Source organism: Schistocerca americana, chromosome 11 (genome assembly GCF_021461395.2).
Source record: "Schistocerca americana isolate TAMUIC-IGC-003095 chromosome 11, iqSchAmer2.1, whole genome shotgun sequence".
NCBI lineage: Eukaryota > Metazoa > Arthropoda > Insecta > Orthoptera > Acrididae > Schistocerca > Schistocerca americana.
The window spans coordinates 110172259-110198174 of record NC_060129.1 but is presented as its reverse complement, the minus strand read 5'-3'; the positions used below and the strand labels follow the sequence as shown (position 1 = coordinate 110198174).

At 42.2% G+C, this 25916-nt stretch overlaps 1 long non-coding RNA gene across 1 annotated transcript in view; it reads right to left on the bottom strand.

Moving 5' to 3' along the window:
• Positions 1 to 25916, bottom strand: part of LOC124553925 — a 285286-nt gene that overhangs the window by 137922 nt on the left and 121448 nt on the right. Inside the window, exon 2 of the long non-coding RNA XR_006968170.1 lies at positions 14049 to 15269. This is a non-coding gene — a long non-coding RNA (uncharacterized LOC124553925). The remainder of the gene's footprint in view (positions 1 to 14048; positions 15270 to 25916) is intronic.

Sequence of the window (25916 nt, the reverse complement as noted above, 5' to 3'; positions counted from 1 at the left end):
TAAAAAACTACAGCTCCCTCCGTATTCTGTGCTGTTCACTGCAGACTTAAATAAGTAATTGTGGGACCAACAGTTTGACTGAAAAGCGCATTTTTGCGCTTTTATGAAAATATATACCCGTGCCTGTCACCACTATTATTTAAAGGTGCACTGGAACATAATGGCTGGTAAAAAAATGTGTTCCATAATTTGAGGGACGATAGCCTGGACCAAAACGAGAAAATTGTCCAGTAAATATGGGCCTTAAAATGCATACTTGTTCATCTTTGTTACTGTGACGCACATCTCTTCTACTGAACAAGTGCTCATTGCTCTTAACAAATGCACTTTAGAAACCATGTTTATTGAACAATTTTTTCTTCTTTTGTTCCATATTACCACCTTTCAAAATATGGAATACGCCCAGCATAACGAGAGAATGCTACAAAGATAAGACAAAATACATGTGTACTGGTATCTCAAAAATTCTTGTAAGTTTGAACTGCTAGGGATTTGTTGATGATGTTGCTCTCCCAGCCAACGATGTTTATGAAACCAAACAAGAAGTTAAATCGCTACAAGAGATAGCACAGACAGTCGACATTAGAATATTATTAAAAAAATCATCTACCATTTGCAAACAAAATTAATATAGCAGAACAGGAATTCAATATTGCTGACAAAATTAAAATATTTACGTGAAATCATGATTAACGTATGTCTCAATGACAAACGGGCATGACGAACAGAATGAAAAAATTGATCAAGGCTTATTACATTACCAAAAACATATACAACAGAAAAGCATATCAATAGCCGCAGATTAAAAATTACAAAAGTTATACAACAAGATAAACATATACGCAGCTGAAACCATTTTCAAAACAAGAAACTAAGAAGAAATTGACACAATACTCAAGACAGAAAGAAGAATGATTAGGACATACGTAGGCGTAAATAAAATACATTAATTTACCTGGAATTAAGAAAAACTTCAAATGAAACAGAATACAAGAAAATAGAATCGATAATAAGCAAGTTCTGGGAGAAACACATCTCATTCTTTGGATATGTGGTGGGAACACTGGCTAACATATGTAGAACGACAATACAAAAGAAAAACTGTAGAATAGGCCTAGTAAGAAGAACATTAAATTCATTACAGAAATTAAGGAAAATGTAAGAGAACTCTAAATTACAGTAGATAACAACAAAAAGCAGAAAACACCAAAACAGTACAGGACACACAAATCAGACTATAAACAAATATCAATGAAAGGGCTACAGGAAGGGTGATTTCAAAGTAAGTTCTGGAAGAAACGCATCTCATTCTTTGGATATATGGTCAGAACACTGGCTAACAGATGTAGAACGACAATACAAAAGAAAAATTGTAGAATAGCAGGAACAACATTAAATACATTACAGAAATTAATGAAAATGTAAGAGAACCCTAACTTGCAGTAGATAACCAAAAAAAGCAGAAAACACCAAATCAGTACACAGTACACAAATCAGCCTATAAACAATTATCAATAACAGGGCTACAGGAAGGGTGATTTCAAAAGCACAAAGAAAATACGTGGAAGACTGAAAAACTGCTGGACGAACAGAACAGTAAAAAACCCTATATACAATAATAAACTATAATAACTCATTGTATATTTATTATAAAGTTGTATAGTTCCATTATTACTAAACTGAATTGTATAAGGGGCCCACAGAATAACAATAACAGGTTATTTTAGAATTGGGTTTCAGTTTTATTAGTCCTCAGTTCCTTTTCCATTAATTAGTCTCATAGTTTCAACTACAGGTATATACACAATTTGTTTTGCAATTTCGATGTGACTACAGAAATGTTGTCTACAGCAGCATTGCTGAATGCTGTAACTCTTGTTATAAACAATATGAGGAAGAACTAGATTATATAAAATGACAAGGGACTTCAGTATATAGACAAGGGACTTCAGTATATAGCTGTATAATAACTCTGTCCTGAACATTTCAATTAAAATGTCCACTTAATATTACAGTACACGAGTCTCTTTAGAAATCACAAACTTTAATAATGGCCTTAATTGTTTTCTAAATAACTCAAAACCACCACATGGATCCCAGTGCATCTTGACTATTGTTATGAACTTCCCATCAATTCTACGGCACAAACTAAACACTATAAAATCGGATGTTGTACTTTATATTACTTCTCAACACAAATGGCAACTCGGACCTCAACTTTCACCGCTCAAACTGGTTTGTGGTCCCTTAGTAACTATAAATTTTAAAGTAAGGTAGGCACAGCGAAAAAAAAATTACATAACCACGTTTAACAAATAAACAAATGAATCGCAACCAGACAAGCCTACTGCCACACACCTCTGCTAACCAGGCAAGCACGTAGAGCAGAAATACCATATTTACGCGAATCTACTGCGCCATGGAATGTAATGCGCAACTCAATTTTACAAACTAAATTAATTAAAAAGAGGAATTTTGGCACATCAAAGGTAGGGTATTTTTGTATTGTTGAAATTCATTTTACAATGCTAACTTTATTTCAAACAATAGTGAATACATGAACTATAGAAAGTAACAATAATTTATTTTTAAGTTACTCATTACGGTAATAAGTGACATTTTATTGTTAAAAAAGAACGCCTAACTTGTTTACCTACATGACATACAAAGAAACATACTGTAAATGACAGGCGTTACTCATCATTATTCACAAGCGTCATTATTATTGGAATCCTCGGAAGAGCCTACATTAGAACTAGATTCAATTCCTCCTTCCCTGCCATCCTCGGCGTGGTTCCGGAGCACATCATCTTTACTGCCATCCAGAGTAAATACAGCATTTATTGAATGATTTTACGATCATTGGTGCTTTCCAGGCAGGCGAAACCCAGTGCGCAATACTGTAGAGTCCAGCACGTTTATTTTTTCCTGTCGGAGTCAGTTCATCATTTGGTTTCCAAACCGTTTTTTCGTACTGTTCCTGAACGTAATCTTTGAAAGGTTTATTTACACTAACGTCCAAGGGTTATAGTACAGAAGTCATTCCTCCAGGAATAATAAGAAGGTCACTGGATAGACTGTGGATCTTCGTCAGTGAGATGAACACGAAATACATCAAGGCTATCATTGATGGTTTCTTGGAAAGCCCACCAGGACGGAGTTCCCTCACGTTTTGAAGCCAGTCAAGCATCAAAGTGTCAGTCATCCATCCCTTCTCTTGCTTCCGAACAATGACGTCATCGGGGAATAGCTTTTCAGTTTTTGGAATCTTGGGGCTTGTACAATTTGTACAGAAACCAGATGGCAGTTGTAAGAGTCGACGGACATGAAAGGGAAGCAGTGGTTGGGAAGGGAGTGAGACAGGGTTTTAGCCTGTCCCCAATGTTATTCAATCTGTGTATTGAGCAAGCAATAAAAGAAACAAAAGAAAAATTCAGAGTAGGAATTAAAATCCATGGAGAAGAAATTAAAACTTTGAGATTCGCCGATGACGTTGTAATTCTGTCGGAGGCAGCAAAGGACCTGGAAGAGCAGCTGAATGGAATGGTCATGGTCTTGAAAGGAGGATATAAGACGAACATCACCAAAAGCAAAACGAGAATAATGGAATGTAGTCAAATTACATCCGGTGATGCTGCGGGAATTAGATTAGGAAATGAGACGCTTAAAGTAGTAAATGAGTATTGCTATCTGGGGAGGAAAATAACTGATGATGATCGAAGTAGAGAGGATATAAAATGTAGACTGGCAATCGCAAGGAAAGCGTTTCTGAAGAAGAGAAATTTGTTAACACCGAGTATAGATTTAAGTGTAAGGAAGTCGTTTCTGAAAGTACTTGTATGGAGTGTAGCCATGTATGGAAGTGAAACATGGACGATCAATAGTTTAGACAAGAAGAGAATAGAAGCTTTCGAAATGTGGTGCTACAGAAGAATGGTGAAGATCAGATGGGTAGATAACATAACTAACGGGGAGGTATTGAATAGAATTGTAGAGAAGAGAAATTTGTGGCACAAGTTGACTAGAAGAAGGGATCGGTTGGTAGGGCATGTTCTGAGGCAACGAGGGATCACAAATTTAGCATTGGAGGGCAGCGTGGAGGGTAAAAATCGCAGAGGGAGACCAAGAGATGAATACACTAAGCAGATTCAGAAGGATGTAGGTTGCAGTAGGTACTGGGAGATGAAGAAGCCTGCACAGGCTAAAATAGCATGGAGAACTGCATCAAACCAGTCTCTGGACTGAAGACCACAATAACAACAACGAGGCTTGTTTTTCGCTTGAACATTATAAAAGGGGGAAGTTTGTTCCCATCAGCTGTGATGGCCAACATTACCATTAACCGCTGTTTTTCACACCCAGATGTTTTGATGGTAACTTCTTTTGTACCCTTCTCGTCAATCGTGTAATTACGTGGCATATCAAACCAAATTGGAGTCTCATCAGCGTTGCCTTCTTGCCCCTTTGAAAAAGTCTTCTCTTTCCGAAGTGTGATAACATACCACTGGTATTCTTGTCCGCCCCAGTAGCTGAGTGGTCAGCGTGACGGATTGCCGTCCTCTGGGCCCGGGTTCGATTCCCGGCTGGGTCGGAGATTTTCTCCGCTCGGGGACTGGGTGTTGTGTTGTGTTCATCATCATTTCATCCCCATCCGGCGTGCAGGTCGCCCAATGTGGCGCCGAATGTAATAAGACCTGCGATGTGGCGGCCGGACCTGCCCCGCGAGGGGCCTCCCGGCCAATGACGCCAAACGCTCATTTCCATTTCCACTGGTATTCTTGAAGATTTTTCTCAAAATACTGTGGAAACTTTTGGCATATTGTTGTACTGCGTCGCAGAGATACGCCCGCTCGTTTCATAAAGCGATCAACCCATCCCCTGCTAGCTTTAAACTCTTGCAGCCCCCTCTCTTTTTTTTTTTTTTTTATTTACTGGTCACAGGCTGCCCATTCTTCTTCCTTTACTTCAATGTCAGGATGTCTTACTCTGCGAGTGATTTCCTTTCTAGAACGAGATTTTCACTCTGCAGCGGAGTGTGCGCTGATATGAAACTTCCTGGCAGATTAAAACTGTGTGCCGGACCGAGACTCGAACTCGGGGCCTTTGCCTTTCGCCGGCAAGTGCTCTGCCAACTGAGCTACCCAAGCACGACTCACGCCCCGTCCTCACAGCTTTACTTCCGCAGTACCTCGTCTCCTACCTTCCAAACTTTACAGAAGCTCTCCTGCGAACCATTTTCTTGCTAATAGCAGTAGTTGCAAAGAATCTCAATTTCTGTTTCTTCCAGAAGCGGACGTTACTCCCAGCTACGCCGAACTTTCTTCCTGCCCTTCTGTTGCCGTATTATTCAGCTTAAAGAATTACTTTACGCGTGAAAGCAGCTTCATACGATATTCTTCTCTGCTTACCTTTCATTTCGTGACTCCCTAATGCAAACACTATGCGAAGTACCGTACTAGGCCAACAATAATTAAACGAAGTTGAGAAGTACAACAGTGCATTGTAATGTACGGCACAGTACTGCTTGTTCACAAAGAGAAGAGCTAATTCTGGGGGGAGGGGGGAGGGGGTATAGAGGAGATTAGCTCCGCCCACCGGCACACAGCATATTGGCGGGGTAATAAGTCGCGCAAAAACGTTACGCAGTGCCGGTAACACTCTGGCGTCCACATAAAAGTTGGGCTCCATGCGGTATAGACAATGCCATCTATTAGCCGCAGCAGCAACTGTTAATGTTGCGCATATACTAGCGCTATATAAGGGGACAGCGGCATAATAAAAGATTTTCATATTGAATGATACTGCCTATTGCTACTAATTTCGTAACAACTCTCTTGGACAATTTGGTATTATACAGAACTAGTAGAAAAACTTACATTGTGGCAATAAAAAGAGAAGGAATAAATTTGGAAAATTTATTGACAATTGCTACTCTGTATTGTATCGTCAAATACATCACTCAGAATCACCTTCATTGTACTCCTCTTCTGTGTGTGCTTCATGTTCGCCGCTACTGTCCGTTTCGGCAGTGTTAATAATGATATTGCTAGTTCAACAACACCATCACGCCTCCAATATTATTCTTCTAGTTGTTGGCCCTTCCTGCAGTACCCTTCCCAGTCATCGGGAGTTACAGACAAAAGGGATTCACTTTCTAACAACCCTACCACAACAAAGGTCAAAATTTAATAATGATTGTGGCGTTGCTCACGCTGCTAAATACTGCATTTTCGGGCAACAACAAAGTTATTATGTGGCAGGTGTCATTAGAGCACAGTTAATAAAGTCATTTCATGAAATAATGGATAAACTAGGCACTCATCTTTTCGTGTTTCCCACGCTGGTCTCGTTGTAAAATCATGGCTCAATCGTTGAAAATTCTAGGTGGTTATGATTGCAAGCTCGGATGCAAAGAGGCCTAGGTTTTATCGCGCTATATTCAAAAGTTTTGTAGATGCGCTTCACAAACCATTCTTGAAAATTACACTTGTGCTGGACAATGGTGATGTAAAAAAATAATCAGCACTCCGAATTTAAGTTAAACTTCTTTTTTATTTCTTTTGTTGCAATATCGCGTAAAACACAAAACATCACTTCACAGTACAAAACATACTTGAAAACATCTTCCTCACAATTTATAAGCCAACTACAATATGCATCTTTCCAACATGACATCCAACACTTTTTTCAAGGTCCGACTCTCTAACAAGTCAACAACTAACTAAATAATAATCGCTTACGCACCCAAAAATCAGAGTTACAAGTACGTCAAAGATCATAGTGACAAAAGAAAGAATACACATAAGAATAATATCATTGCAATACAAACATATCGATGTATCACAAATGAAATCAAATCTGAATGTTGTCTCAGAAATATGTCAACTACTATGCAGAAACACAGTAGAATATTACTGGTATCGAGAGGTTCAGGTGAGGTGCCGTAATGGTTGCGTAATTCAAGTACCATTACAACGTGCTGTCACAAAAAGGTTAGCTTTCGACATGTCCCCTGAAATGTTGCGCTCCCTAAACAACCGTTTTAATTTCGCCCATGCCAGCACTACCGCACTCAAATCACAATTGTTAAGGAGGCAAGCGTAAAACCGTGTGGCCTTTCTCTTTCGCCATTTCGTCAATAACATATGTTTTTTTAGCAGGTCTATGCTCTTGTATTAAAGCGAACAGAACCTGCTTTCTCATGCTCTCATTACAGGCGACACGCATATTTTGAAGCCATTCCAACATCCTCCCACAACCGTGTGGGTGTTTTCTCAACCTGTCTGTTATGGTATGGAGCGTTGCCCATCACAGTTACCGACTTCGGAGGAAGTTTCGGGAGCACCATGCTTGAAAACCACCTTTCAAAATTTCCTGAATTCATCTGACCATGGTAGTCACCTTTAGTCGATTTAGCCCAAAATTTAGTTTGGCTTCCCTGACAAATCCCTTCCTTGATCCAATAATCTTTTGGAGGATGTTCCCCAAGCCACAACGCCGACAATATCACTCTTACCTACTGCCATATTGCTGTCGATCCACGTTTCATCCAAACAGAATATTTCTGTGGCTGCTTCCCTCAGATGTTTCATTTGCACAATTAAAGGTGACCGCCAATCAACAATGTCTCCACGCTCTAGCAGTAAAGACCGCGTATTTTGTAATTTTTGCCATGTGAATCCCATGGATAACAAAATATTCCGCAGTGAAGTAATACCCCACGTCCAGGCGATCTTTTCTTGTAGTACAGGACGAAGTGTTCTCAGACTGGGAGCAAACTTCTGTACCATATAAAAATCTTCGACTGTTTGTTTTACGACAGTCCTGTCGAAATTGTCCGACTGGATTTTTCCAGTAGATCTTGGGCTAAACAAAAGAGAATTTTTAAAAAATGGTTAGAGAGTCAGACTGTAAGAATGTGTAGTCGGAAGTAACAAGGAGACGTTTCCAGGTGAAGAATCTACTCGTTTAAAACACTTATAGAGTAGTGTTTGTTAGTGTAGTAGGTTATGGTCCCTGGTGTCGTACTATGCAGTCACATTTAACTGAATTGAGTGAAAATGATTATAACAGTCCTTGCTATTAATATTAGAAAAAACATTGCAGTGTAACACGATTCGTGGCCGTCACCTTCGGTACACCAATCAAGCGCCATAAACGCTACGCTGCAAACCGAATTGCGTAGATGTGACTATTTTACAGCTTTTGACTCAATTTTATATGCCTATTGGAGGGTAAGAAATTCTTTCACACCATACAAACAAAACGACTGCAGTAATTCAGGCAAACGGTAAGGCAGATTCAAAGCAATGTCGAACTGGAAAGTTTGAACTGAAATTTACCTTTTTTTGCCGGCAGTTTCTGGTGATTTTCCAAGGTTGTCTTCACAAAATCTACGTATTCTTTTCACGGATCTGACGCTCACCCCTGTATAAGTACCTGTTCGTGTTATTGACTGCGGAAGAGGGTGGAGTAATTTTTTATTTTTGCTCTCTTCTTCGCAGCATTTAGCAACATTACTAATTATTTTTCTTTCTCGACTCCGTAGTGTGCCGCGATGGGCCAGAAACCTCTTGATCATTCATAATGCAGCGTAAAACTTCACTAAGGAACGTAGCGAAGCTCACCAGTCGCTTTAGCATGGCTACGCACAGTTCAGTATTACATCACTGAGGTTGGCAGAGGCCGGACGCTAAATACGATTGAACCGAAATGGACCGAATTTTAACGACTCAGAACTAGGGAGGCCTGGCTCTTCTTTTCGTGAACAAGCAGTACCTAAATTTCGACGAACAAATAAAAGACACGTTCTATTTGAACAGACGACTAAAGAAAATTTCCTCCCGTGGCAGTAATGGACTTGGTTCTAACGCCTGCGAACAAACTTCAGAACTGGAAATATACAGGGTGAGTCACCTAACGTTACCACTGGATATATTTCGTAAACCACATCAAATACTGACGAATCGATTCCACAGACCGAACATGAGCAGAGGGGCTAGTGTAATTGGTTAATACAAACCATACAAAAATGCACGGAAATATGTTTTTTAACATAAACCTACGTTTTTTAAATGGAACCACGTTAGTTTTGCTAGCACATCTGAATATATAAACAAACACGTAATCAGTGCCGTTTGTTGCACTGTAAAATGTTAATTACATCCGGAGATATTGTTGTCTTTGTGAAACAGAAAACGCGCAGCCCTTCCCGGACGTTTTTGTTGCAGTGCAGGACGGAATTTGTTCTTCAAAACATTTTCGTAGGATGCACCTGTTACCGTAGTGCCCTATGGAACGCAATGGGTAAGGATTACGCCCTCGCTGTCCCCGAACATGGACACCATCATTTTTTTCAGCACTGGCAGTTACCCGAAATTTTTTTGGTGGCGGTGAATCTGTGTGCTTCCATTGAGCTGACTGGCGCTTTGTTCTGGATTGAAAAATGCCATCCTGGTCTCATCCATTGTCACAACTGACGAAAAGGAAGTCCCATTCGTGCTGTCGTTGCGCGTCAACATTGCTCGGCAACATGCCACACGGGCAGCCGTGTGGTCGTCCGTCAGCATTCGTGGCACCCACCTGGATGACACTTTTCGCATTTTCAGGTCGTCATGCAGGATTGTGTGCACAGGACCCACAGAAATGCCAAATCTGGAGGCGATCTGTTCAACATTCATTCGGCAATCCCCCAAAACAATTCTCTCCACTTTCTCCGCTAATTCAGAAAACGAATGATTGCACGCTGTTCAAGTAAGGAAAACGTCGCCATTTTAAGTATTTAAAACAGTTCTCATTCTCGCCGCTGGCGGTAAAATTCCATCTGCCGTACGGTGCTGCCATCTCTGGGACGTATTGACAATGAATGCGGCCTCATTTTAAAACAATGCGCATGTTTCTATCTCTTTCCAGTCCGGAGAAAAAAATCGGAGGCCTTAGAACTTGAATGCACCTCGTAAATAAGACCATTAGTTGAAGAAACAAGTTCCATTACATAACATTTGAAGTGAAAAGTTCAGCTTTAATGAAGGTGAAAAATACAGCAGTTCATGTGTTAAGAAAAAAGAATATAATGGATAAGATAAATAGGCACCATTTTGTTCTTTATAGCTATCGCTTAACGTGTTTGTACGAACACTGATCGGTCAGAACATTATGACCATCCAACTAATAGCCGATATGTCCACCCTCTACAACTACATCTACGTCAATACTCTGCAATTCACAATACAGAGCCTGGCAGAGGGTTCAATGAACCACCTTCATGCTGTCTCTCTACCGTTCCACTCTCGAACGGCACACGGAAAAAACGAGCACTTAAATTTTTCTGTGCGAACCCCGATTTCTCTTATTTTATCGTGATAATCATTTCTCCCTATGTAGGTGGGTGCCAACAGAATGTTTTCGCAATCGGAGGAGAAAACTGGTGACTGAAATTTGATGAGAAGATCCCGTCGCGCCGAGAAACGCCTTTGTTTTAATGATTGCCACAGCAATTCACGTATCATGTCTGTGACACCATCTCCCCTATTTCGCGATAATGCAAAACGAGCTGCCCTTCTCTCTACTTTTTCGATGTCATCCATCAGTCCCGCCTGATGTGGATCCCACTCCGCACAGCAATACTCCAGAATAGGGTGGACAAGCGTGATCCAAGCAGTCTCTTTAGTACACCTGTTGCACCTTCCAAGTGTTTTGCCAATCAACCGCAGTCTTTGGTTTGCTCTACCCACAACATTATTTATGTGATCGTTCCAATTTATTTTATTTGTAATTGCAATCCCTAAGTATTTAGTTGAATTTACAGCCTTCATATTTGTGTGACTTACCGCCTAATCGAAATTCAGCCGATTTGTTTTAGTACTCATGTGAATAACTTATTCAGGGTGAATTGCCACTTTTCGCACCATACAGATTTAGACAGCCGCCTGCAACGGAAATACCGCTATTCGCAGAACGTAACGAATGGTGAAGCTTTAAGAAAAGTGAAACACACGACGCAAATCTGAGAGGACAGTCCAATTTTTTAACTGACCAATTACTAAATTTACGAGCCAAGGGGCCATACATGTGACAGCAAAATTTTTACGAACCTTCTTCAACAGAGGCATGAATGTACTGGGTGTCTATAATTAAAGTGCGGTTAGTCACGGAGGTATAATGTGGACTGTAATTGACGTATAACAACGAAACGTGGCAGGATATGCTAATGCGTTATTACGAAACCGGTTTACGCCGAAATAAAATCGGTTCCAAGGAAACGACGTACATCACTGCACGCCGATCTACACCACTAGATAGGTAACGGGAAACTGATTTTAGGTGCCCCTGTAGGCCGGTAGCAGCGTTCTTCCGGGAAAGACCACTTCCCCCACCAAAAGCACTGCTCGCTCTTGAGTTCACAGACACTACCACTGCGCCACCTCGCTAGGTAATGTAGTTTTCACCCGCTGGTAACGTAGACCCACCCACCCACGCACACACACACAATGGAGAAAATCTGCAAGATGTCATGGAATACAACAAAGTAGTAACTGAAATGAGCAGTGACTGGTGCAGAGTCAGTCTTTTATCAATAAACAAATTGAAAACTGAAGAAATTTACTTCACCCTGAAACCAACTGAACAGAATACAAAAAATGTCAAGTTACTAGGTTTACACATAGATCAAAAACTTACATGGGACAGACACACAAATTATCTATGTGGCAAACTTGCTCGAACTCTCTCTCTATTATACAAGCTGAGACACGTTATCAGTAAAAATCTGCTAATCTCCACATACTTTGTTTTTTTTTCCATTCACAACTGCAATATGGGGTACTTCTTTGGGGTAATTCAGTGGGTTCAAGTACCATCTTCAAGTGGCAGAAGAAAGCAGTCAGGTGCATTTTAGGACTAGCACCAAGACAAAGTTGCAAAAACCATTTTCAAGAACTAAAGATAATGACACTACCTAGTATATACATTTATAATTGTTTAATATGTGCTAAACAGAATGTAAAGAACTTTAACTTAAGATCTGAAGTGCATGTTCATAATACTCGAAATAATAGTAACATACACCTACCGTACACAAGAATGACATTGACACAAAAGAGCCATAAACACCTTAGCTTAAAATTTTATAACAAACTCCCAAAAGCTGTGAGCGTACTACCGATGAATAACTTTAAGCAGACAATAGAAGTGTGGCTCAAATGTACGCCATATTACTCACTTGATGAGTTTCTAAACAGTGACACAAAAGAGACATGCTACATGAAACAAAAAACTGCCATGAGAATTATACATATACGTTTGTGACAGTAATGTACCAGCAAAGACTTTTTACATGGATACGTAAGATGTACCATAAATATATCTTGATATTATTGTATATTTAACTGTTATGATGTGTTATTATTATTATTATTATTATTATTATTATTATTTGTTTCTTTTCTCAGACGTTATGTCTGGTCAAAAATGGAAAGTGACGTGGACCTTGATCAAGAAGCGTGACTTCCTTTCAACTGTACGGTATATGTTATATTGCATTTACGAACTTTTGGGTAATTAAACATGTATCAATAATTACGGATTTCTGTAGTTGTGTATATAAGTTTGGATGTAGCTGTATTGCATTGATGTACTGGTGGATATTGTGTGGTATGACTCCTGTAGTTGATAGTATAATTGGTATAATGTCGACTTTATTTTGATGCCACATGTCCTTGACTTCCTCAGCCAGTTGGATGTATTTTTCAACTTTTTCTCCTGTTTTCTTTTGTATATTCGTTGTATTGGGTATGGATATTTCGATTAGTTGTGTTAATTTCTTCTTTTTATTGGTGAGTATGATGTCAGGTTTGTTATGTGGTGTTGTTTTATCTGTTATAATGGTTCTGTTCCAGTATAATTTGTATTCATCATTCTCTAGTACATTTTGTGGTGCATACTTGTATGTGGGAACGTGCTGTTTTATAAGTTTATGTTGTAAGGCAAGCTGTTGATGTATTATTTTTGCTACATTGTCATGTCTTCTGGGGTATTCTGTATTTGCTAGTATTGAACATCCCCTTGTGATGTGATCTACTGTTTCTATTTGTTGTTTGCAAAGTCTGCATTTATCTGTTGTGGTATTGGGATCTTTAATAATATGCTTGCTGTAATATCCGGTGTTTATTGTTTGATCCTGTATTGCAATCATGAATCCTTCCGTCTCACTGTATATATTGCCTTTTCTTAGCCATGTGTTGGATGCGTCTTGATCGATGTGTGGCTCTGTTAGATGATACGGGTGCTTGCCATGTAGTGTTTTCTTTTTCCAATTTACTTTCTTCGTATCTGTTGATGTTATGTGATCTAAAGGGTTGTAGAAGTGGTTATGAAATTGCAGTAGTGTAGCCGATGTATTTATATGAGTGATTGCTTTGTGTATTTTGCTAGTTTCTGCTCGTTCTAGAAAGAATTTTCTTAAATTCTCTACCTGTCCATAATGTAGGTTTTTTATATCGATAAATCCCCTTCCTCCTTCCTTTCTGCTTAATGTGAATCTTTCTGTTGCTGAATGTATGTGATGCATTCTATATTTGTGGCATTGTGATCGTGTAAGTGTATAGAGTGCTTCTAGGTCTGTGTTACTCCATTTATTATTATTATTTTTATTATTGTTACTATTATTATTATTATTATTATTATTATTATTATTATTACTATTGTGAATGAATAATTGTGGTATTATCAATATTGCTTTAGCATGGTATCTGCTTGCCCTGCACAGGTACAGTTATGTACAATAATAATTATTGTAATTTTAAAAAAAAAGTATTGAACACACTGACGATGCCAATTGTATGGAAAACATATTGAAAGGCAAATAAAGATTCTATTCTATTCTATAATTATGTCTGTGATACAACAGTCGTGTGCTGGTAGCATACACCCACCCACCCATACACACACACACCCACACCCACACACACACACACACACACACACACACACACACACTATATTGCTGTGAAAAGAAGAAGAAAGACAATTAATTATGTCTGTATACTCACAACACTCGTGTCTCTTCTTGCCGTCCCTGGTCGCAGCAAAAATCGCTATCCACATCCAAGGAACTCTCTTCTTCTCGTGGCAGCTGCCGGTTTTCTCCGATGATCAGAGATTGCTCGATGAACAACAACCACCACCTCAATTCGTTGCAACGCGGGTACTGAACACACTGGACGTGACGTCACCAGTGGACACACGCGAAACGAAGAAACAAAACTGAGATACTGTTCCACGAGAGTCCTTACCGTCAAACGCGCTCACTGTTGGCAGCAAAAATAAACGTAAAAAACAATAAAATAAATCTACGTGCACAACCTATGATTTTCACATTTGTTTCTAAATCGGTAAGGAGTGCAACAGAAAACTGTTATTTTTTTTCCTTCTCTGCCGGTCAGCAAAACGGTTAAAAATTTTTCGGAAAAAGCGGCGCGACGAACGAAACCGGCAAGCGCAGAATTTCGCGGAAAAACTTCGCGAAACGAACCGAAACGACGGAGCGATCGAGCACTTCTCGCACAAGAAAAAAAAACACACACACAAAAACAAAACCGCACAATATATACTCAGAGTGAGTTTATACCTCTGTGGAAAACGCAGAGATATTACAAGCCGCTCGTATCTGTTGCTTCTTTTTTTCTTCGTCACACTGTCAAAGAGATGAATCTCTGCTCATATTTGACAGTATTGTCAACATAAAAAAAAAAACGCTCTGAAGGCACTAGACGTCACCCGTATCGTTCGATGTCGAATCAAGAATGTCTTCTTCCGTCGCGACAGCGGGGGAAAAAAGTAGGAAAGGATTCTCGCTGCTCCAGAGCTTAAGGACCTGTTCCCGAAGATATGCCGCACTGAGAATGGGGCGATATCACGCAAGGGGGAGATAAATCATTTCATTCAGCCCGCGCAGCGAGAGATTATTGTCTCGTTCCCTTCTCTGTCAGCTCGTGGCACTTCCCCCGTCTGCACGTCTTAATCCCTCTCTTTCTCTGCCCAGACAGGAATAAATTAAAAGCGAGGATGGGGCACTCCTCCACAGACTTCGTTGCTTTTTTGTCGTTGTTCTCTCTTCCGCTCGCCGTTCGGGCGAGACTGCAGCCGTCCGCTGTTGCACGCTCTTAGCCCCCTCGTGTTTCCTGCTCGCAGTAGTTGGGGGAGGCCGCGTCCTTGACAGGTCTTGCCGCTACAGGTCGGAGTGTCACCGTTTCTTCACCGACTCTGGCATCCTGAAAAGGAACAGAAAAAAAAGCGAGTCAGATTAAGTTTATTGTAGTGGCCGTCTTTCGCAGCCTATACTGGCTGCCCCAGGGGAAATGGTCGTTATTCAGGAGTAGGGCAGGATCGATCATTCGAAGCAAAAAGATCTGGTAAACTTGGGCTCTGAAATGCATACCTCAACATACACTCAGTCGCAAAAGTATTCGGACAGTGGGAAGTTTCACAATGAGTACTCGAGAAACACTGACTATGAAACCCAAACATATTTATTAGCAATATATATTTGAGGAACAAAATAACTGATGATGGTCGAAGTATAGAGAATATAAAATGTAGACTGGCAATGGCAAGGAAAGCGTTTCTGAAGAAGAGAAATTTGTTAACATCGAGTATAGATTTAAGTGTCAGGAAGTTGTTTCTGAAACTATTTGTATGGAGTGTAGCCATGTATGGAAGTGTCCCAAATACATTACAAAGTGCAATTTCTCTATTTGTTCATGCGGCAAACTGCAAAATTATGCGCCGTTACGTGCTGTCCGAATACTTTTGCGACTGAGTGTATATGAGCACGTGCCCGAAGGTGAGAACGGAACGTCATTGAGTTTTGCACTATCCCCACCACATCGTCCCAGCTCTAACCAAGCGACCAATGAAAAGTCAGACTCCAATCGGAAAGCGCTATGTTTCATCCGTGTGCAACATTATACAGGGTGGTCCATTGATCGTGACCGGGCCAAATACCTCACGAAATAAGCATTAAACGAAAAAACTACAAAGAACCAAACTTGTCTAGCTTGAAGGGGGAAACCAGATGGCGCTATGGTTGGCCCGCTAGATGGCGCTGCCATAGGTCAAACGGATATCAACTGCGTTCTTTTTAAATGGGAACCCACATTTTTATTACATATTCGTGTAGTACGTAAACAAATATAAATGTTTTAGTTGGACCAATTTTTTCGCTTTGTGATAGATGGCGCTGTAACAGTCACAAACGTATAAGTACGTGGTGTCACGTAACATTCCGCCAGTGAGGACGGTATTTGCTTCGTGATACATTACCCGTGTTAAAATGGGCCGTTTACCAATTGCGGAAAAGGTCGATATCGTGTTGATGTATGGCTACTGTCATCAAAATGCCCATGCTATGCGTGTGTTATGTATGCTGCTCGGTATCCTGGACGACATCATCCAAGTGTCCGGACAGTTCGCCAATTAGTTACGTTATTCAAGGAAACAGGAACTGTTCAGTCACATGTGAAACGTCAACCACGACCTGCAACAAATGATGATGCCCAAGTAGGTGTTTTAGCTGCTGTCGCCGCTAATCCGCACGTAAGTAGCAGACAAACTGAGCGAGAATCGGGAATCTCAAAAACGTCGGTCTTCAGAATGCTACATCAACACCGATCGCAAAATTCAATTGGCTCTAAGCACTATGGGACTTAACTGCTGTGGTCATCAGTCCCCTAGAACTTAGAACTACGTAAACCTAACTAACCTAAGGACATCACACACATCCATGCCCAAGGCAGGATTCGAACCTGCGACCGCAGCAGCCGTGCGGTCCCATACTGTAGCGCCTAGAACCTCTCGGCCACAAAGGCCGGCCACCGGCTGCACCCGTACCATATTTCTATGCACCAGGAATTGCATGGCGACGACTTTGAACGCCGTGTACAGTTCTGCCACTGGGCACAACAGAAATTACGGGACGATGACAGATCTTTTGCACGCGTTCTATTTAGCGACCAATCGTCATTCACCAGCAGCGGTAACGTAAACCGGCATAATACGCACTATTGGGCAACGGAAAATCCACGATGGCTGCGACAAGTGGAACATCAGCAACCTTGGCGGGTTGATGTATGGTGCGGCATTATGGGAGGTAGGATAATTGGCTCCCATTTTATCGATGGCAATCTAAATGGTGCAATGTATGCTGATTTCCTACGTAACGTTCTACCATTGTTACTACAGGATGTTTCACTGCATGACAGAATGGCGATGTACTTCCAACATGATGGATGTCCGGCACATAGCTCGCGTGCGGTTGAAGCGGTATTGAATAGCATATTTCATGACAGGTGGATTGGTCGTCGAAGCACCATACCGCGGCCCGCACGTTCACCGGATCTGACGTCCCCGGATTTCTTTCTGTGGGGAAAGTTGAAGGATATTTGCTATCGTGATCCACCGACAACGCCTGACAACACGCGTCAGCGCATTGTCAATGCATGTGCGAACATTACGGAAGGCGAACTACTCGCTGTTGAGAGGAATGTCGTTACACGTATTGACAAATGCACTGAGGTTGACGGACATCATTTTGAGCATTTACTGCATTAATGTGGTATTTACAGGTAATCACGCTGTAACAGCATGCGTTCTCAAAAAAGTGATTCAAATGGCTCTGAGCACTATACTACTTAACTTCTGAGGTCATCAGTCGCCTATAACTTAGAACTAATTAAGCTTAACTAACCTAAGGACATCACACATATCCATGCCCGAGGCAGGATTCGCTGCGACTGTAGCGGTCGCGCGGTTCCAGACTGAAGCGCCTAGAACAACTCGGCCACACCGGCCGTCTATATTCAACAACCTGCTTGTTCATTCTTTCACCATCGTCCTAACACTACCCCATGAGTCAAACAATGCTGTGACCATTCGCGCTGCCTTTCTCTGTATACGTTCAATATTTGGAAAGGGTCGCACACACTTGGGTAATATTCTGCGATGAATCGGACTGGCGTTTTGCAAGGAGTTCCCTTAGTACACTTACATTTAATTTAGTGGTATTCTTTTAGAGATTAGATGGCCGTGCGGTTCTAGGCGCTTCAGCCTGGAACCGCGTGACCGCTACGGTCGCAGGTTCGAATCCTGCCCTGGGCATGGATGTGTGTGATGTCCTTACGGTAGTTAGGTTTAAGTAGTTCTAAGTTCTAGGGGACTGATGACCTCAGCTGTTAAGTCCCATAGTGCTCAGAGCCATTTCTTTAGAGATTAGAGAGGTTGAAAGGTTTATTCAAGAAGGTACTCCCTCCCCCCCCCACCCCACCGTCTATTATTTATTTTATATTGACATATGGTTTGAGTTGTGCTTAGTGCCATTACTGGCTACAGGCACAGTATGGCGCTGTAAAAAAAAAATAATAATAAAATAAAATAAATTGGGAGTTTTTAAACAAATTTAAAACTCCTTTAGTGTTAACGTGTACGAAATTAATATTCCGATTGCTAGTCGTAATTACACCCTGTTAGGTGTTAGATGCTGAGTATGTTATTAGTAAATTACATGAGAACGCATGGAGCACATGACCATGAAGCGCCCCCTACCGAGGGCGTTTCGCTGCTAGTTGACTAGCGGACATGTCCGAAAGAACACCATTGATGACCTGCAGCCGCCTAGTACGAAATTAGAACTGTATTAATACCTTCAGCTCCTTACAGGCGCTGATATACAGGGTGATTCAAAAAGAATACCACAACTTTAAAAATGTGTATTTAATGAAAGAAACATAATATAACCTTCTGTTATACATCATTACAAAGAGTATTTAAAAAGGTTTTTTTTCACTCAAAAACAAGTTCAGAGATGTTCAATATGGCTCCCTCCAGACACTCGAGCAATATCAACCCGATACTCCAACTCGTTCCACACTCTCTGTAGCATATCAGGCGTAACAGTTTGGATAGCTGCTGTTATTTCTCGTTTCAAATCATCAATGGTGGCTGGGAGAGGTGGCCGAAACACCATATCCTTAACATACCCCCATAAGAAAAAATCGCAGGGGGTAAGATCAGGGCTTCCTGGAGGCCGTCCAGAACTTTTCCCTTTGCACAAACACCCATTCTCTGTAAACTGTTTATACCAACGTTTAATACACCACCTATCAGGAGGTTTAACACCATACTTCGCTCGAAATGCACGCTGAACAACTGTCGTCGATTCACTTCTGCCGTACTCAATAACACAAAAAGCTTTCTGTTGAGCGGTCGCCATCTTAGCATCAACTGACGCTGACGCCTAGTCAACAGCGCCTCAAGCGAACAAATGTACAACTAAATGAAACTATATATTTCCCTTAATTCGCCGACAGATAGTGCTTAGCTCTGCCTTTTGTCGTTGCAGAGTTTTAAATTCCTAAAGTTGTGGTATTCTTTTTGAATCACCCTGTATAACAACGGGGACGGGCGAAAATGTGTGCCCCGGCCGGGACTCCAACCCGGGATCTCCTGCTTACAGGGCATCTGAGCCACCGAGAACACAGAGAATAGCGCGACTGCAGGGGCTATCTCGCGCACGCCTTCCGCGAGGCCCACATTCTCAACTTGTATGTCCACACAATACAAAAATTTTGTACATGGCTGCAAGTTCAGAGACGGTGAATAGTTACAATTGAAAGAAAACAGCCCTCGGTCACTATTTTTAACGAATTAACCGGGTTTCAACACTGCTAGGAGAGTCTTCCTCTGAATTTAAATCAAAGAATGGTCTATAACATGGTCACAGAATTATGGCTCTGAGCACTGTGGGACTTAGCTTCTGAGGTCATCAGTCCCCTAGAACTTAGAACTACTGAAACCTAACTAACCTAAGGACATCACACACATCCATGCCCGAGGCAAGATTCGAACCTGCGACCGTAGCGGTCGCGCGGTTCCTGACTGTAGCGCCTAGAATCGCTCGGCCACATCGGCCGGCTCACAAAATTATGACTAAAAACGTTTGATACAGAGTATAAGTACGGAATCATCGTGAAAGACTGGCAGTACTTATATGTTACATATAAAATAATAAATACGCCAAAAGGGCATTATTCACAAAGATATTTAAGATACAGACAACTGTGATGGCGAGCCACTAAGGGCTGCTCGTTTCTTTGCGTCGAGCAGGTTGCAAAACGGACTGAGATGCCCGCGTTAACAAACTACATTCGTAGTGGCCCACCCCAACACACAGAACAGACACCATATCCATATATTGTTCTGGCAATACCGGCCATGACCTTCTTCTTCTGTGCGGGACTCACAAGGCAACCTCCCCATCGCACCCCCCTCAGATTTAGTTATAAGTTGGCACAGTGGATAGGCCTTGAAAAACTGAACACAGATCAATCGAGAAAACAGGAAGAACTTGTGTGGAACTATGAAAAAAATAAGCAAAATATACAAACTGGGTAGTTTATGTGCGAGATAGGCAACATCAAGGATAGTTTGAGCTCAGGAGCGTCGTGGTTCCGTGGTTAGCGTGAGCAGCTGCGGAATGAGAGGTCCTTGGTTCAAGTCTTCCCTTGGGTGAGAAGTTTATGCGACAAACGCTTATGTTTTCATCACTTTTTTGTGAGTGATTATCATATCCATAAGAAAACCTAAATCGGGCAAGGTAGAAGAATCTTTTTACCCATTCGCCAAGTGTACAAGTTAGGTGGGTCGACAACATATTCCTGTCATGTGACGCACATGCCGTCACCAGTGTCGTATAGAATATATCAGACGTGTTTTCCTGTGGAGGAATCGGTTGACCTTTGACCTTGCGATCACATGTTTTCGATTCCCACTGGAGAGGCACGTCCTTTCGTCTACTAATCGCACGGTTTTGCGGTGCGGTCGCAAAACACAGACACTAAACTTATTACAGTGAACAGAGACATCAATGAACGAACGGACAGATCATAACTTTGCGAAAATAAAGAAAGTAAACTTTTCACCCTAGGGAAGACTTGAACCAAGGACCTTTCATTCCGCAGCTGCTCACGCTAACGACGAGACCACGGCACTCTTGAGCTCACATTGTCCCTGGTGTTGCATATCTTGCACATAAACTACTCAGTTTGTATATTTTGCTTATTTTTTCATAGTTCCACACAACTTCTTCCTGTTTTCTCAATTGATCTGTGTTTAGTTTTTCAAGGCCTATGCACTGTGCCAACTTATAACCAGATCTGAGGGGGGTGCGACGGGGAGGTTCCTTTGTTAGTAATAATGTCTTCCACAAGTAATGAGTGTGTTGGGGTGAGACACTACGATTTTAGTGAGTGGACATAGAAGGCGAGAATGTGGGTCTCGCGGGAGGAGTGCGCGAGATAGTCCCTGCAGTCGCGCTATCCTCTGTGTCCTGGGTGGCTCAGATGCCGGCACGGTAGCTCAGCGTGTTCGGTCAAGGGGTACGTGCTATCTGTAATAAAAAAACTGTCAAGGAATCAACGATCATCTTGAACGTCCGTCCAGATCGAACGCAATGAACAATACCAAAACAAAAAAAATATGATGGATAGAGCGTCTGCCATGTAAGCAGGAGATCCCCAGTTCGAGTCCCGGTCGGGGCACACATTTTCACCTGTGCCCGTTGATATACAGGGCGATTCAAAAAGAATACCACAACTTTAAAAATGTGTATTTAATGAAAGAAACATAATATAACCTTCTGTTATACATCATTACAAAGAGTATTTAAAAAGGTTTTTTTTCACTCAAAAACAAGTTCAGAGATGTTCAATGTGGCCCCCTCCAGACACACGAGCAATATGAACCCGATACTCCAACTCGTTCCACACTCTCTGTAGCATATCAGGCGTAACAGTTTGGATAGCTGCTGTTATTTCTCGTTTCAAATCATCAATGGTGGCTGGGAGAGGTGGCCGAAACACCATATCCTTAACATACCCCCATAAGAAAAAATCGCAGGGGGTAAGATCAGGGCTTCTTGGAGGCCAGTGATGAAGTGCTCTGTCACGGGCTGCCTGGCGGTCGATCCATCGCCTCGGGTAGTTGTCGTTCAGGTAGTTACGGACAGATAAGTGCCACCTATCAGGAGGTTTAACACCATACTTCGTTCGAAATGCACGCTGAACAACTGTCGTCGATTCACTTCTGCCGTACTCAATAACACAAAAAGCTTTCTATTGAGCGGTCGCCATCTTAGCATCAACTGACGCTGACGCCTAGTCAACAGCGCCTCAAGCGAACAAATGTACAACTAAATGAAACTTTGTAGCTCCCTTAATTCGCCGACAGATAGTGCTGAGCTCTGCCTTTTGTCGTTGCAGAGTTTTAAATTCCTAAAGATGTGGTATTCTTTTTGAATCACCCTGTATATCAGCGCCTGTAAGCAGCTGAAGGTATTAACATAATTCTAATTTTATTTCTTTCTTTGAGTTGTCAAGGCTGTACGCCTAGTTGGTTAGGAAGGAGTCGAAGTTTGTGGTGTGCAACTGATATGACCATATCTCATTTTCTGTAACGTTGAGACGTGTTCACTTATATTTTGTACTTTTTTGCAACAGATGTCTGAAGATGGGTGTAATCCCGAAACGCGTAACATGTTCTAATAAAAGAGTCGATTGAACAGCCCATGACTTTATTGCGATAGTACAGCATTGGCTGCCAATTATTATCCAGGCGAATGGCAGCAGAAACATGCCCCGCGCCACAGATGCAGGCCAATGGGGGCAGAATTACGCTACAGGGCACATAGTTGGGCTGCCGTGGGATCTGTGGTGGTAGTCGAAAGCACCGAGACAGCAGCGAACTTCACGAAACCTACTGCGGATCACCTACAGCTCTTCATGCTTCAAGACACCACCCACGGAGGAGACATTTTCCAGCAGGATAACAGTCCTCGTTGCAAGGTCAGAGTCGAGCTGCAGTGGTCTGAGGGGCATTATAGTGAACTCAGCAAACGTGCTTGACCTGTACCCACTGGAACACACATCGGCCGCCACCTACGTGCCCGTAAACCACCGTCTACATCTACATCTACATCCATACTCCGCAAGCCACCTGACGGCGTGTGGCGGAGGGTACCTTGAGTACCTCTATCGGTTGTCCCTTCTATTCCAGTCTCGTACTGTTAGTGGAAAGAAAGATTGTCGGTATGCCTCTGTGTGGGCTCTAATCTCTCTGATTTTATCCTCACGGTCTCTTCGCGGGATATACGTAGGAGGGAGCAATATACTGCTTGATTCTTCGGTGAAGGTATGTTCTCGAAACTTTAACAAAATCCCGTACCGAGCTACTGAGCGTCTCTCCAGCAGAGTCTTCCACTGGAGTTTATCTATCATCTCCGTAACGCTTTCGCGATTACTAAATGATCCTGTAACGAAGCGCGCTGCTCTCCGTTGGATCTTCCCTGTGTCTTCTACCAACCCTATCTGGTACGGGTCCCACACTGTTGAGCAGTATTCGAGCAGTGGGCGAACAAGTGTACTGTAACCTACTTCCTTTGTTTTCGGATTGCATTTCCTTAGGATTCGTCCAATGAATCTCAGTCTGGCATCTGCTTTACCGACGATCAACTTTATATGATCATTCCATTTTAAATCACTCCTAATGCCTACTCCCAGATAATTTATGGAATTAACTGCTTCCAGTTGCTGACCTGCTATTTTGTAGTTAAATGATAAGGGATCTATCTTTCTATGTATTCGCAGCACATTATACTTGTCTACATTGAGATTCACTTGCCATTCCCTGCACCATGCGTCAATTCGCTGCAGATCCTCCTGCATTTCAGTACAATTTTCCATTGCTACAACCTCTCGATATACCACAGCATCATCCGCAAAAACCCTCAGTGAACTTCCAATGTTATCCACAAGGTCATTTATGTATATTGTGAATAGCAACGGTCCTATGACACTCCCCTGCGGCACACCTGAAATCACTATTAATTTGGAAGACTTCTCTCCATTGAGAATGACATGCTGCGTTCTATCCCGTTATTTGCGGGAAGTGCTTGACGTCACCCGAAATTGTACTGAATGCTTTGTCACAAAATTATTTTGAACAACTAGTTCATCAGCCCACTCGAAGCGTAAATGGTTGCGAAAGCATACTTGACCTTTTAGCAACAAATAATCCTGGAAAAATAGTGAGTGTTGTGACGAATACAGGGATTAGCGACCACGAGGCAGTTGCTGCTAGGCTAATACCGTAACACCTCCGACCATCAAAATGAAACGCAAAATATATCTACACTACTGGCCATTCAAACTGCTACACCAAGAAGATATGCAGATGATAAACGGGTATTCATTGGACAAATATATTATACTAGAGCTGACATGTGACTACATTTTCACGCAATTTGGGTGCATAGATCCGGAGAAATCAGGACCCAGAACAACCACCTCTGGCCGTGATAACGGCCATGATACGCCTGGGCATTGAGTCAAACAGAGCTCGGATGGCGTGTACAGGTACAGCTGCCCATGCAGCTTCAACACGATAACACAGTTCACCGACAGTAGTGACTGGCATATTGTGACCAGCCAGTTGCTCGGCCACCATTGACCAGACGTTTCCAATTGTTGAGAGATCTGGAGAATGTGCTGGCCAGGGCAGCAGTCGAACATTTTCTGTATCCAGAAAGGCCCCTATAGGACTTGCAACGTGCGGTCGTGCTTTATCCTGCTGAAATGTAGGGTTTCGTAGGGATCTAGTGAAGGGTAGAGCCACGGGTCGTAAAACATCTGAAATGTAACGTCCACTGTTCAAAGTACCGTCAGTGCGAACGAGAGGTGACCGAGACGTGTAACCGATGGCACCGCATACCATCACGCCGGGTGATACGCCAGTATGGCGAAGACGAATACACGCTTCCAATGTGCGTTCACCGCGATGTCGCCAAACACGGATGTAACCATCACGATGCTGTAAACAGAACCTGGATTCATCCGAAAAAATGACGTTTTGCCATTCGGGCACCCAGGTTCGTGGTCGAGTACACCATCGCAGGCGCTCCTGCCTGTGATGCAGCGTCAAGGGTAACCGCAGCCACGGTCTCTGAGCTGATACTCCATGCTGCTGCAAACGTCGTCGAACTGTTCGTGCAGATGGTTGTTGTCTTGCAAACGTCCGCATCTGTTGACCCAGGGATCGAGACGTGGCTGCCCGATCCGTTACAGCAATGCGGATAAGATGCCTGTCATCTCGACTGCTAGTGATACGAGGCCGTCGGGATCCAGCACGGCGTTCCATGTTACCCTCCTGAACTCACCGATTCCATATTCTGCTAACAGTCATTGGATCTCGACGAACGCGAGCAGCAATGTAGCGATCCGATAAACCGGAATAGCTATAGGCTACAATCCGACGTTTGTCAAAGTCGGAAACGTGATGGTACGCATTTCTCCTCCTTACACGAGGCATCACAACAACGTTTCACCAGGCAACGCCGGTCAACTGCTGTTTGTGTTAATGAGAAATCGGCTGGAAAGTTTCCTCATGTCAGCACATTGTAGGTGTCGACACCAGCGCTAACCTTGTGTGAATCCTCTGAAAAGCTAATCATTTGCATTTGCATATCACAGCATCTTCTTCCTGTCGGTTAAATTTCGCGTATGTAGCACTTCATCTTCGAGGTGTAGCAATTTTAATGGCCAGTAGTGTGTTTAAAAAAGCTGATAAAAATGCTCTTAACGCATTTTTAAGAGACAGTCTCCACTCCTTCCGATCTGACATGTAAGTGTAGAGAAGTTGTGGAATTTTTTCAGAGATAGTATCGACAGCAATTGACAGATATATACCACATAAATTAAATACTGATGCCCCATGGTACACAAAACGGGTCAGATCGTTGTTGCAGAAGCAACGAAAAAAGCACGCCAAATTTAAAAGAACACGCCGCGCGGGATTAGCCGAGCGGTCTGGGG